This window comes from Temnothorax longispinosus, chromosome 7 (assembly GCF_030848805.1).
Source record: "Temnothorax longispinosus isolate EJ_2023e chromosome 7, Tlon_JGU_v1, whole genome shotgun sequence".
In the NCBI taxonomy this organism is placed as follows: Eukaryota; Metazoa; Arthropoda; class Insecta; order Hymenoptera; family Formicidae; genus Temnothorax; species Temnothorax longispinosus.
Window position 1 is genome coordinate 17282434 of NC_092364.1, and position 12515 is coordinate 17294948.

Here is a 12515-nt window from a genome sequence, read left to right on the forward strand (position 1 = left end):
TTTACAATATTACAATAAAATATCCACTCCCTTCTCGCGCCTCATTATCTCGAGTACATTAACGGAGCTTCCACATGGCTTTGCAGTCATTATATTCTTTCCTTTTAATCGCACGTACTCGTCATAGTTGCTCGTAATGCTTACATGATACATTTATGATAATTTATCAGTGGTGATTCAATATTAAATATAATTCATGTTATATTGTCGATGTAAATTTTCACAGTCAGTTCACTTTCGTCAGTTTTGAAGAATTTTATATTATGAATTAATTACAACGCAACTAAAATATCAAATAAATTGTCAATGACGTTTTGCTCCATTAAGTTCATAGTTACATTAAAAATTTACGAAAGAACACCAGATCAATTATAAATATGCACACTTTTTGACACCTGATTAACGTCGTGCTCGACTGCGATTGACCTTTCGATTAGACTTTCAACAGATATAGCATGCAATATATTATTTGCACGCGCGAATTGTGCACAGCAATCGATCGACAATGACTATCGATCGAAATCAATTAGATCGGTAGGTATTGGTCACGAATAGGAATATTTGAAAGTGGATTTCGTTCTTTTTGTCACTTGTTTTAAAAATAAATTCTATTTTTTCCTATTAAGTCATATAATGATATATATATATTTTAATCCCGAGTTCCAAGAGAATTGCGTTTCCTTTCTACCTTTTAGAAATAATTCTTACGTTCATATACGTAGTTGTACTTATTCCAACATGATACCTCGAAATAATAAATAAATTACTTTTTCCTTCTCGCTCTCTTTCCCTTATCCTTGACATCCCCTACATAGCCCTTTTCTTTCTTCCTCGTCTTTCACTCATCGACGAGCGGACAAAAGAAACACGAGAGAACCGGCGAGCATTTCGTTTTCCGGCCCAGAAGAGCGTGTCGCCCCTTGAAACTCTCCCGCACCGCTTTTTTTTCTTTTTGTGAGGTTCTCGCGCATAAGGCGTGCGAAGCGAAAACAAGTCGCGTTACAAGTCTGAGAGAACTGCATACAAATTTCAAACTAGTAGCACTTCTGATACATGGACAATCTCGAAAGTCCTGCGGTTCTCCGAATTACTAGAAGACAGACTGAAGACGAACAACGGTGACTTCAAGTTATTTATAGCTCTTTGTTATAAAAGGTTAAAGACTTTATGAGATAAATAACAATAAAATGTTGTTCTTCATAAATTTTAAATATAGATAAACTTAAATAGAATTTGGATATTTAACACCAAAAACTTTTAAAATTACAAAATGTTTATTTAAATTTAAAAAAACTGAATAATATAATAAAAATCAGATTATTTAGAAACTATCGTTATCAATAATTAAATGCAGACAAAGTCTTGTCAATAATAAGTCGATGTTCCAGATACGCGCAAATTACCCAAAAGTTCCACTCACTACGCATTTACACCGCCGCAGACGTTGATTTACGACGCACAGTGGTGGCTTTCGGGGAAAAAAAGATTGCCAAGATTAGCATTCGCCAATACGAGAAGTGCGGCTTTCCACTCTACTTCCTCCGTGAACCTTGCACGGTGCACGCGTATGAGACAGACTGATCAGAGTGCGCGGTGAATAAAGACTTGATATATGAATCACGAACTCGGTAGCGCTGGCTGCGTCCGAGTCATAAAGAAACCGCACGCGGAAACCGGAGCGCGCGTCGTGTAGCGCGCGCCTCCGTACCGCAACAATGCAACTTTGCGCGCACTTGGCGCAATTATCCCGCGCGCGAGCGTGTCGTATATGCACAACGGCGAAAAGTGAAAGTATACGCTTAGTTGTGAACTTTAATTTCTTTTTTCCCTCCTTCTCCTCCTCCGCCTCGCGGGCGGGAAAAACACTCCCAAGATCGAAGGCGAGGTGAAAGACGAGAAAAACGATTAGGAAACTCGGGGGTAACCGATTGAATCGCATAATTTATGCTCGGATAATCAGAATGTAATAGCACGTTACCGCGTCCGTGCGCGTAAGCGTATTGCGTCGCATCGCGTGAAAAAGATGCTCGTATCTTTCGAGATGAGGTAGAGATGTAAACATTGTAAACCCTCCCCGGGAAAAAAAAACCTCTTATTTATTCATATTAGTTTATATTAGTTTATGTTAGTAGAAATATGATTATATATGATCACACATATAAGAAATGGAAAATATAATCTTAAACAATATTATATGGCCATATATAACCATATATGATTATATACTCGGGAAAAAATACCTCTTATTTGTTCATTTGTTCATGCGGTTACATAACTGGACCAATCTTTTGGTGCCCAAACATATTTATGGTGACCGAAAGCTTCAAACCCTCGTCGAATTTTACGGTAGCCGCTGAATGAAAGACGATCTCAGTCGACGACCAAAATATGTATCGTATATTAACATATTTTGGTCGTCGACCGAAATCGTCCTCCGATTCCGTAATGTCGCCAGCCACGGGTATGATCTTGGTAAGCTCATCAGGTGAATCCCGCTGTAGTTTCTCAAAAAGCTGCCAAAGAAGAAGACAAGAACCTTGCCCACGAAACCTGTAGCTCCGGTTATGAAAATCGATCTGTCTCTGCAAAAATCCTTTAGGATGTATACTCACTGCCAGCCATCGTGGCCATATCAATTATTCGCGGTAACAATGAGGATCGGGGCTGCAATTATACCGCGCGGGTATCACGACGATGAAACGGCGAAAGTATACCGCATCAGATTTTTTCGCTGAAAGCGAGCATGAATCATCGCTGGATTAATCATTTGCGATAACGCTTCTCTGAATATGAATATGAATGCGTATTTTTAGCGATCGTCACACACTTATATTTCTTCATCGAGTCTTCCTTCAATGTGTTGCGTTCGTTTATCAATATTTAGAATATTAAGTTAAACAGCAGTAAAAAAAAAGCTAAAACAAACTTGTAATAATCATTTCCTGATTTATATTTATACGGACATTCTCTCTAGATCGGACAGCTGATGGCTGATGCCATTGCCGCCTTTCCTCTTCGATAGAAACGCGCGAGTGCGCTCGGCCTGAGCGAGGTAATCGCGATTCAGTGGCTTTCCGCGAACTTTCCACGTGACGGCCTTCGCAACACACGTTGCGGAGCCGCGCGTTGCGTTTCGCGGAAGTGTTTTCCATTGTATCAGCCTGGAATTAGAGAACCGCGGGCTTTTCACGCGGTGGTTTTCACGTTTCGGTCACGGTTCACTCAGCTCATCGGTTCGCCGCTTTTTCCTTCGCACGCCGCCGGTAATAACGAAACGCCACCGACTGTAAAGAGAGCGAGCGAACGATCGAAACTAGATGGTCGCACGCTCAAACTATTGCAGCGATCGTCGGTGACTCGTCCGCCCACGTAAGGGAATATTTCTCATAAAGAAATCGCGTAGAAATTCCGATAGGTGAGAGCGTTGCACCGTTATTGTACAATAAAAACATTGAAATCGAAGATCAGGGAAAAGGATCGCATATTTTGTAAACGCTCGTCTCTAAAGAACAGATATCGTCTCGCAGCAGAAACAAGATGCGCACGTGAGAGCAATATGTTAAAATGAAGACTAGTAGTCGGTAATCGTGTTAAGTAAAGTTACGATATGAGATGTGTCAGATTTTATCGGTGATTTAGTGCTCCTTACTCGACATTCTCTAGTTTATCTGCGATGAATCTAATGCAGTAATATTTGATACTGTTACATGTTACATTGTACCAGAACGTGTTAGATAATAAAGTGGGTAATAAGGAAACAGACTCTTGTTCTAACGGACAACTCTTGCTTAATAGAATCTACCCTACATGTTCCTCTGATGTATTAAATGAATTTTTTATATTTCTTATTTTTTTAAAATAAATTAAAATATCACATTTTCAAGTATAATCGTTTCTCGTAATAAACATAATATTTGGTAAAATTAGTTTTGGAGGATACTTATAGAGTAAAAAGTGAAAATAACGCGTAAAAAAAATTAGAAAAAGTTTGGACTTTCTCTTTTCCTTTCAAGTAAAAGTAGTAGCTTTATTCTTAGAGAATTGAGAGAATTATGAACTACATAATGGTTGCAAAGAAAATCGATAATTTAGAATGATTCAGAAGAACATGCATTACTTACAATTCCTCATCCCTTTACTGACAGCAATGAGAGTTAGTTAATCTTCAGGTTATTAAACTCTTTTTGGGACAGATAATAATTATAAATCGTAAAGTAATAGAGAGTAATAATGCGAATGGGTTATTGTAAGCTACACGGTTGTTGACACTGTCATCGTGCCGTCAAGGATCAGTCACGGTTCAGTCGGTCACGATTGCCTGCACATGGACTTGCACGTGTAGGACATATGCATTATGTGTGTAGGACGTTCAATCGGTGAAGTTGAAGCTTCATGAAATACGTTACTGATGAATAATATACAATCACCAAAGGATCATAATTTAGAAGAAAACAATACGGCGAGTTGTGTGCAACTCTATTAAACTGACTCGCCATAAATAACGCTCTGTAAAACTGTTCGTGGAATTGTGTCTCAGTATATATTTTTAACGATATTTATGCGTTATTCATATACAGTCGTTAAGATATCTTATAATATTTTGTGTATCTGTTATTTTCCACTCAGCTTATAAATTATGGTTGGATGTATGCTAATTTGTTCTCCGAAAAAGATATCAATTTCCATTTCTATATTAAAATATGTTAAAATATAGCATAATTAATACGACAAAAAATATCTCATTGTCAAGTTGGAGAAAAGGCAATGCAGAAAAGCGCGCGTCGAAAGGCAACAATTTTCGAATGTCATATTTTTGACATTCGTAACAGTTGATTTTGCATATTCCGTCATCTCAGGGTTCAAGGGTTCGTCATAAATTCACGTTAGCAAATTTGTAATCATAGTGCCGCGTGTGTTTCACGAGAATTACCGTACGGTCGACAATGCGCGACAACACGTGTATATATAGTCAGCGGCCAGCCACGGTTGAATAATCGCGCAGGAACCGGCGACATTTTTTCCTCCGTCGCGTTCCTGCGCGCGCCCGTGAACACGGGTAAGGTTTAATTGCTCGCAAAATACGTCGCCGCGTGATTCAGGCTCATCGGCGTAGCGCGCTAATGACTTCAAGGTGCATTAAATCGACGCTCGTACAGCGGAAGACACTATAATTTAAGGTACTCTCGACTAAACTCAAGTAAGGGTCACGCCCTGTACAATCCGTCGGCGCTCATTTCTTCTTCTCGCAATTAGCGGAAAAAATGGACACGGTACGTTCGTTACGCATTCCACCGTTTTCCTCGTGACTCGTCATTAAGTGGATGAAATAATAGAAATATCGTCGCGCGGGAAGCAACGCCTCTCTCTGCTGTGTTATTAACAAAATATATTTTTCAAGATTCAGTTTAATTGTATCGGACATGAATGTCAGAAATTTGATTTCATTTCATTAGACAAAATTGAGTTTTGAGTAAAGCTAATTAAAAAATTATAATATTAAGGGCCGGTTGTTCCAACCTGTTGGTAAACTACTTAATAATAATTAAATCATATGTCTTTGTTTATCCTTTACATTAGACAAAGATAGACATATGATTTAACTATTAGTTAGCTTACCAATAGGTTGGAACAACCGGCCCTAAATAATTTGTATTTTTTACCGTTCAATTTAATTTTTCTAAAGTATTCCGATGGATATTGAATATTTTATTTAATCATTATGCCATAAGATTAAATGCCGACTCAATTTCAAAATTATCAATTAATCATTTAATTAAATATAATGAATAAATTAAAGAAGAATAAGTTGAATATATGCGCTCTTAGTTTAATTGCATGCATGCGCTATAAAATAAAGCGTTAATCGAAAACATTACAAATTGACAACAATTGGTAATAATTCAACATAAGAGATAAATTTAAAAAATCTTCGACTTTCAATTTAGTCTCGTTGTGGATCCTCATACTATATATACATATACCGAGAATTACCCAGATCGCAAAAAGATGTAATATCGACTAAAAAATCATGATGTAACTATAAAAGCAAGCAACGCGTCTAAGATATAAACGAATAAGGTAAATAAATCAGGAGCGGTTATGCATAATACATAAGCCGTGGCTATCCCTGTGCCGTGGATCCCCGATGAATTCAATTAGTCTCTGAAAGATCGTATCGCATGCAAATTAATCGGGAATTAAGCACCGACATTCCCGAGTTCGCGAGACGTTCGAGATGCGTCGGGCGCATCGGCGCGGCGCGGCGCGGCGCGGCAATTCACGTGCAAAGCGCAACGCGCGCACGATCGTGCGCGCGGCGCATAATACGCGCGCGCCCGACGTGCGAGGAAAGTAACATTTTTTTCCTCTTCTGGTCTCACGAGGAAACTCCTCATTCGTGCGCCGATTCGCGATAAAGAACAATGTGATGGAACAATAGAGCGGTGCGAGTTGATCGTCGTGCCAATGCTGCATGCTAAATTTATCCCCGTGAACCACACCGAGCTGATAGCTACCGAATATACGCGACAAGCCATCGTTATTGCAATCAGTTTTGATGAGCGAACAAGCAATGAAAGCAGATGACGCGACTTAGGCCCGTATTCATCCGTCCATTCGAGTCGTCGAGAAGCAAAGTGGCATGACTCACGGCCTTAACAATTGCGGCAACTAAAAATCATTCAAAAATCGTTCGCACGATAAATAGAATATAAAAAAAATATCAAACTAAATTTATATTTTAAACTTTGCAAAACACTGAACTTTGCTTGATCATTAAAAATTTGTCAACGAAAGACGTAAGCCAATAAATATACCTCGTTTATGCCTGTTCAGAATCAAAATCGGAACTGATTAAAATTAGATCGGTTATAATGAATTTTGGTAGCCGTCAATTAACGAGCAAAAGCACACACCGCATGACTACAAACGGGAGAATGGCACTGCGCAATCGAGAGCCGTTCAGTACATCCGCACTCACGGCGAGACTTCACGTATACGTGCGGTTCACCGATTCTTTCCGTTCTTTCACAAAAATGCTATATCATTAATTGCGCAAGCGGAAGGTTACGTTTCTCAAATATGGCAAGGAAATTTAACTATCGGAGTGCCAGCTAGCTGTCAGACGGCATTGACGCTCCCGCGTGTGCGGTGAAACACACGCGGGATGATATATGGATATACTAAAATACGCGTGTGCGAGGCCCCGACCGCTCGTAAAATAAGACGCGTGATTCAGGCGTCGGTCGGCCGCGTGACCGCGAAGAACTTTCCTGCGCGGTAAAAGACGCGCGCGGCGCACACGTGCGTTTACGAGCAGCCGTTGCATACACAACGCGCGGGTGCATGCGCCATCCGCAATGCGTCACTGTATTGTAACGCGCGCGCGTGTACGTGCGTTTACGCTCGCGGTGGAGGGCTGCGCCTGTTTTCATGCCGCCCGGGCTCTCCCTGGGCTCCTTTGTCTCTCGCGTCTCTCGCTCTGCTCCTTTTTTTTCTTTTCCCCCCACGTCGTGACCCCGCGCTCCCATCTCCGCGCGCTCGTACTCTCTCTCCCGCTTTGCTCTTTTTCGCAGAAAGCCGAGGAAGAAAGAACGTGGGAGACTTTCAGGCCCACAACTCTCCGCGGTTTTTCATTCTCGACGAGCGACGCGAAGACGCCACGTCGAGCGCCACGTCATTATGCGACAAACATCAGGCGATCGTGGACGATGCCGCGATTTTTATGCGATCCAGTCAGTTTTACTGGGAAATACGCAATCGGAGATAGAATCATTCCGAGAACTATTTGTGGTCATCAAATGACTCCGTGTGTGTCGATCAAAGGAAATGTTTCTAATTCTTTTGGCGTATATACCTTTACACAAAAGAAAGACTAAATATTTTACGGTCGTTCTTACATTATTGCAATCCTGAGATATCAATTGAGATGTAATTTTAAAAATATGATAAAATCTATTAATAATTTATAGACAATTTATAATTAAAATTCAATAATGTACGATTGATTTAAATTTAAAACATTTTAACACTTGGGAAAAGATGCACAAAATCGTCTATATAAAAATTCATGAATATTACGTACAAGACTCTACATATTTAAAAACTTCCTCGAGAAAAATGCAATTAGCATCTTCAAGGAGAAAAAAACTCGTCGGCAGATAAGAAATCTTAACGCTGATACATGCAATGGCCAAGCTTAAACATATATAAAGCAGCATATAAGGCAGCTTCAATTATTTCCGAAGATCGTCCGCGACAGAAAAATAACCGAGTTAGCATATCGCTGGTATCACGGAACGAATTAACGGTAATCTAGCGTTTCCGGCATTGGAACGAACCGTGGAAAATACTAGATTGCAGTCACGTGCGATCTGGTGCTGTAAGTTTCGACGTACGATCATCTCGAAAGGCAAACGGTGAATGCAGACAATTATTTCGCCAGGAGCGATACGTGGATGCATTTCCGTTTCATATTAAAGCGTGTTGTATTATTTCGCTCTTTATTACTCGCGGAATTAATGGCGCTTTGACCGCAATAATCGGGACTTAATCTTCGCCTTGCGCTCGTGAAAGGAAATGCATCTTTTTATTTGTACGTAAATCAAGCCGCGCGCAGACTTGCATTTAAGGATACCGTGCTATAGACCTATATAGATGCATGAGAGCAGATTTAACTACTGACTCGGTCTTGTTTTTGCCAAACACGTCTCGCGCATGCTGTATATCTTATCTATTGTTTTGTTAACAGAATTGCGATTTCACTGGCCCGTCTAATTTTCAATGCTTTAATTCCACGCTCGAATGCTACTGTGCATCGTAAACATGCACCGTGCGATAGTCGTAATGGTCAATAAATTAATACGTTTTTAGATCACCGTCTTATCTCTTGTTTCGCAAGTTGTAAAAACAATCGTAGAAATATTGCGAAATGCTTTCTTTCTTTCTTTCTTTGAACTGCCACAAGTTTTCTTCCTGATATTTTATATCTATATAATCCGATCGAGGTAACAGCTGATCAAAATATACATTTGTTTTATTTTTTTCTTGCTTGGACAGGATATAAATCTAGAATTATTAAAGTAATTATTAACCGCTTAAATCGTGCTTCATTCTCGCTATGAAATGATTTTTAAATAGTGGTCGGACCTCCGCTTTATACTTTAAAACGTAAGAAAACACATTTCGTAAATCAAAATTGGAGACAGGAAATATACTATAGCAGGAAATATGAACACTGTCGTCAGATAACCAAAATTACTCAGCGGTTTTTCTGGTCGAAGAACAGGCGAGCTTGAACGAACAATTCAGGTGAACGCAGTGTAATATTGCAAAAAGTCGCAAACAATCGCGCGGACGATCTCGTACGATTTATCGTTGATATCTTAATATTACCGGTGGCCAGATAGATAAGAAGATATATCGCACCCAATGAAACGCGACGTTCTGGAGAAAAATAATAGCACACGGAACGAGCATACACGCGAAGATTAGCAATTAGCAATTTTAATCAAGAAGAAAGTATGACGGTTGTAAGTCAGGGAAATCTCTTTCTTCTAGTCTTAATTGAAACGCGTTGTTATAGCTTTCGCACGTGGTTAACTTAATTCATCGCAGCGTCAAGATCGAAGAAACAAATTTCATGTGTAACAGTAATGGATTTTAATTAAATACTTTCGAGCCGACGTGACTTAAAATAATGACGTATACTATGGCCTAAATATATACTTCAGACCATTTATGTTCTATCTTTATAGCTCTTCAAACCTGAATTTTTTAAGAAAAATAATTTATTTTTTTATCTGTAATACATAGAAAGCATAATGCCTAACTATTACATTAAAGATAATAAGCTAATGATAATAATGATATGATTCGATGATGATTATTCGGTTTTCTTTCTTTTCATTTGCATTGTTACGTCAATTGTACAAATAAATATAATCGATATACTTCACAGTTTTTTTCCTATGTAAACAGAAACATAAATCGGTCCCCGTTTTTTCTTAGAGCGTTACGATCTCCCGTGTTGCCGAAACAGCTCGGATTGGAAACTTCGAGAATCATCGCGTAAATCAAGCGTGAAAGTGAAATCGAGAGCCAACGAGAGACGATCGTACTCTCGCTTTCTCTCGTGTGAGGTAGAATTTAACCCTTTGAGATTCAATAACCGACGCTTATGCGCTTATCGTATGTACATCGTACATCAATATTTTGTAAACAAAAAATTATAGTAATTTTTTAAATATAAAGTGCTAAACAAAAAGTTACGTCAGTTTTATTTTCCATATTTTAAAGAAATATGGATTTTTTGAAAAAGTGACGAAATTATATTATGCAAAACCTTATTATTTTGTGAACAGAAAAACCTTGAATTTGTTATGCCCTGCCAACAAAATAATTGATGTAACTTTTATTAACTTTATGCTGCACCAAGTCTTTGATATTTTTTGATTATATAATGTGTTATTGCACATGACGCAAATGTCCATTAACGTTACGCAACAATGACAATATTGAAGTAAACACAGGACGTTCAATGTGATGTAATTTCTCCAAATTATCTCGGATCGAGCAAAAGGTTAAGCTAACGTTCGAGGAGCATCAACGAAGACGAGCCAATACGGAAAGTGCAAGGTGCGCGGAAATGGCTCGTGTCCTTCCCTCTATGTCTTTTTTGTGTTCACCAGTCCCTTTTCATGAATACGGGAAAAGGGCCGGCTTTTACCGTGACGAGAACCCGTTGCCGTTTGCGTAGCCATTCACGAATTTACGATGAAAAATAACGATAAATATAAATTACTTTGTAATATTGTTTCTTTAAAAGATGAATGTCTTAAGCGCACAAAGAAATATCTTTAATTTGTATATATTTCAATATAATTCATATTAATTTTGAAATATTTTCGATAATAGGTATATATTTGATTAGGATATATACGCTTCAAATATAACGTAAAATTTATTTAAAAAACATAACAAAAACCGGACACAATTATACAATAGTTTCATTATATGATTATCGAACTTCTTACATCGCATCTGAACTCCGCACTACTCGTTTATTTTTGCATCGTGAGAAGTGTTCGTGACAGACGAAAACAGGCCAGAACCGCTTAAAAGATCGGGATCGCACAAAAATCCCTGTGTAAAAACCGGCCGAACCTGCCTCCACAATGCCTCGCGAAAAAGCAGTTCCAGAAACCGATGCAACGAGTTGCAGAAGAACGGTCGGGTCGTCGCGTTATCCTTTTGTGATCCGTGCAGCGGATCTTTTCAAAAATATGGGAAAATTTGTCGTGTCGAAGGGAAGCCCGGGGGGGAATACAAAAGAGTGGGAGGAGGGGACTCGAAGAACGTGCTACGCCAATGCTGACCAGAGCCGGGTACATGAGAAGCAAGGGCAGATCGGTGCACAAAGAGGGGTCTCCCTCCGTGTGTCCCTCCTTCCTTCTCTGCTCCCTTTCATTCTCTCGATCACTCCTTCAGCACCGGCAAACCTGAAGCAACAGGTTCCTACGCCCCTTCTTCATGGCTCGCGTTCACCGAGCGGCTTTTTGTTGCCGCTGCCAATGTACGGGCACGCTGCATGCTTGGGGCGAGGTTTTCGCTTTTAGAAAAATCCAAAGGATTCTGTTGCCGCGGCCGCGCGTACGTATCTCTGCTCCGGAGAGCCTGTTTCGCGAGAGGGTGTCGAAAGAGATAAAATATACATGGATTTCACACGCTATAAAAGTCGAATTCTCGATATTCGTGAGTATTAAACGCAAAAGCACGCAGTTGTTTTGATCTTAATTCTGCTATTTACGATTTATTATTTCGCTCGATTGGTATGCATTGAAAATCCGGTCTGTTTTGTACGATAATATTACCAGAAAATGCTTTCTAGTTGCTCTTGTCGATTATACGGCACTTGTTTAACATATTACAATGCAGTGAGCGAGCTCTATTTACATAAATTATCAATTATATACAATACTTCGCTTTATTTTCTTACTTCTGACTTCTGACTCAGCTCCACGATAGTCTATCGTATGTAAAATAATTGACTCAAAGTGACTCATCAGGTCGTTCGGTGTGTTTTGTTAAGGCCAAATTAACATTCGCATCCAAATTAATCAATACAGATACGTGACGTGGAAATTTACAACAAAAACAGACTTTTCAATAAAATAAGCTCGTATCGAGCATCACACCCGGGTTCTTCCTACCAAAATTTTCACATCTCGCAAGGATCGACACTGATTTTGAGTGCCCGTAGTCGTCGAAATATCGAAAGTTGAAAGTCCCGATCGAACGAGTTTCGAAATCGAGCCGAGGAGAAATTGCTGAGGAAAGTTTACGCGCGGTTATCGTCCAAAAGGGAGAAAAGGAAAGACACATCCGCAGCGAAAATACAAGCTTGAAAGGAAAAAGAAAATATCCAAAAAATGATTGCGAAAATTATCTTTTAAAAACACTTGCGCGTTTTGTCATTAATGAGAAATCGTCCAATTAAAATTAAAATTCGGGCATCA

The 12515-nt window shown here is 39.3% G+C and overlaps 2 protein-coding genes across 3 annotated transcripts in view; one reads left to right on the forward strand and one right to left on the reverse strand.

The window, feature by feature from the left end:
• Tis11 (Tis11 zinc finger protein) overlaps positions 1-12515 on the reverse strand; it is a 35290-nt gene that overhangs the window by 15486 nt on the left and 7289 nt on the right. The window contains exon 1 of one of the 2 annotated variants that reach the window (XM_071784252.1): positions 1421-1558. The exons of the other annotated variant lie outside the window; for it this stretch is intronic. The gene's annotated coding sequence lies outside the window, so the exon portion shown is untranslated. Of the gene's footprint in view, positions 1-1420; positions 1559-12515 lie in introns of those variants that run through there. 2 annotated transcript variants of the gene reach the window in all.
• LOC139816626 (uncharacterized) overlaps positions 1-12515 on the forward strand; it is a 105865-nt gene that overhangs the window by 421 nt on the left and 92929 nt on the right. The window lies entirely within an intron of this gene.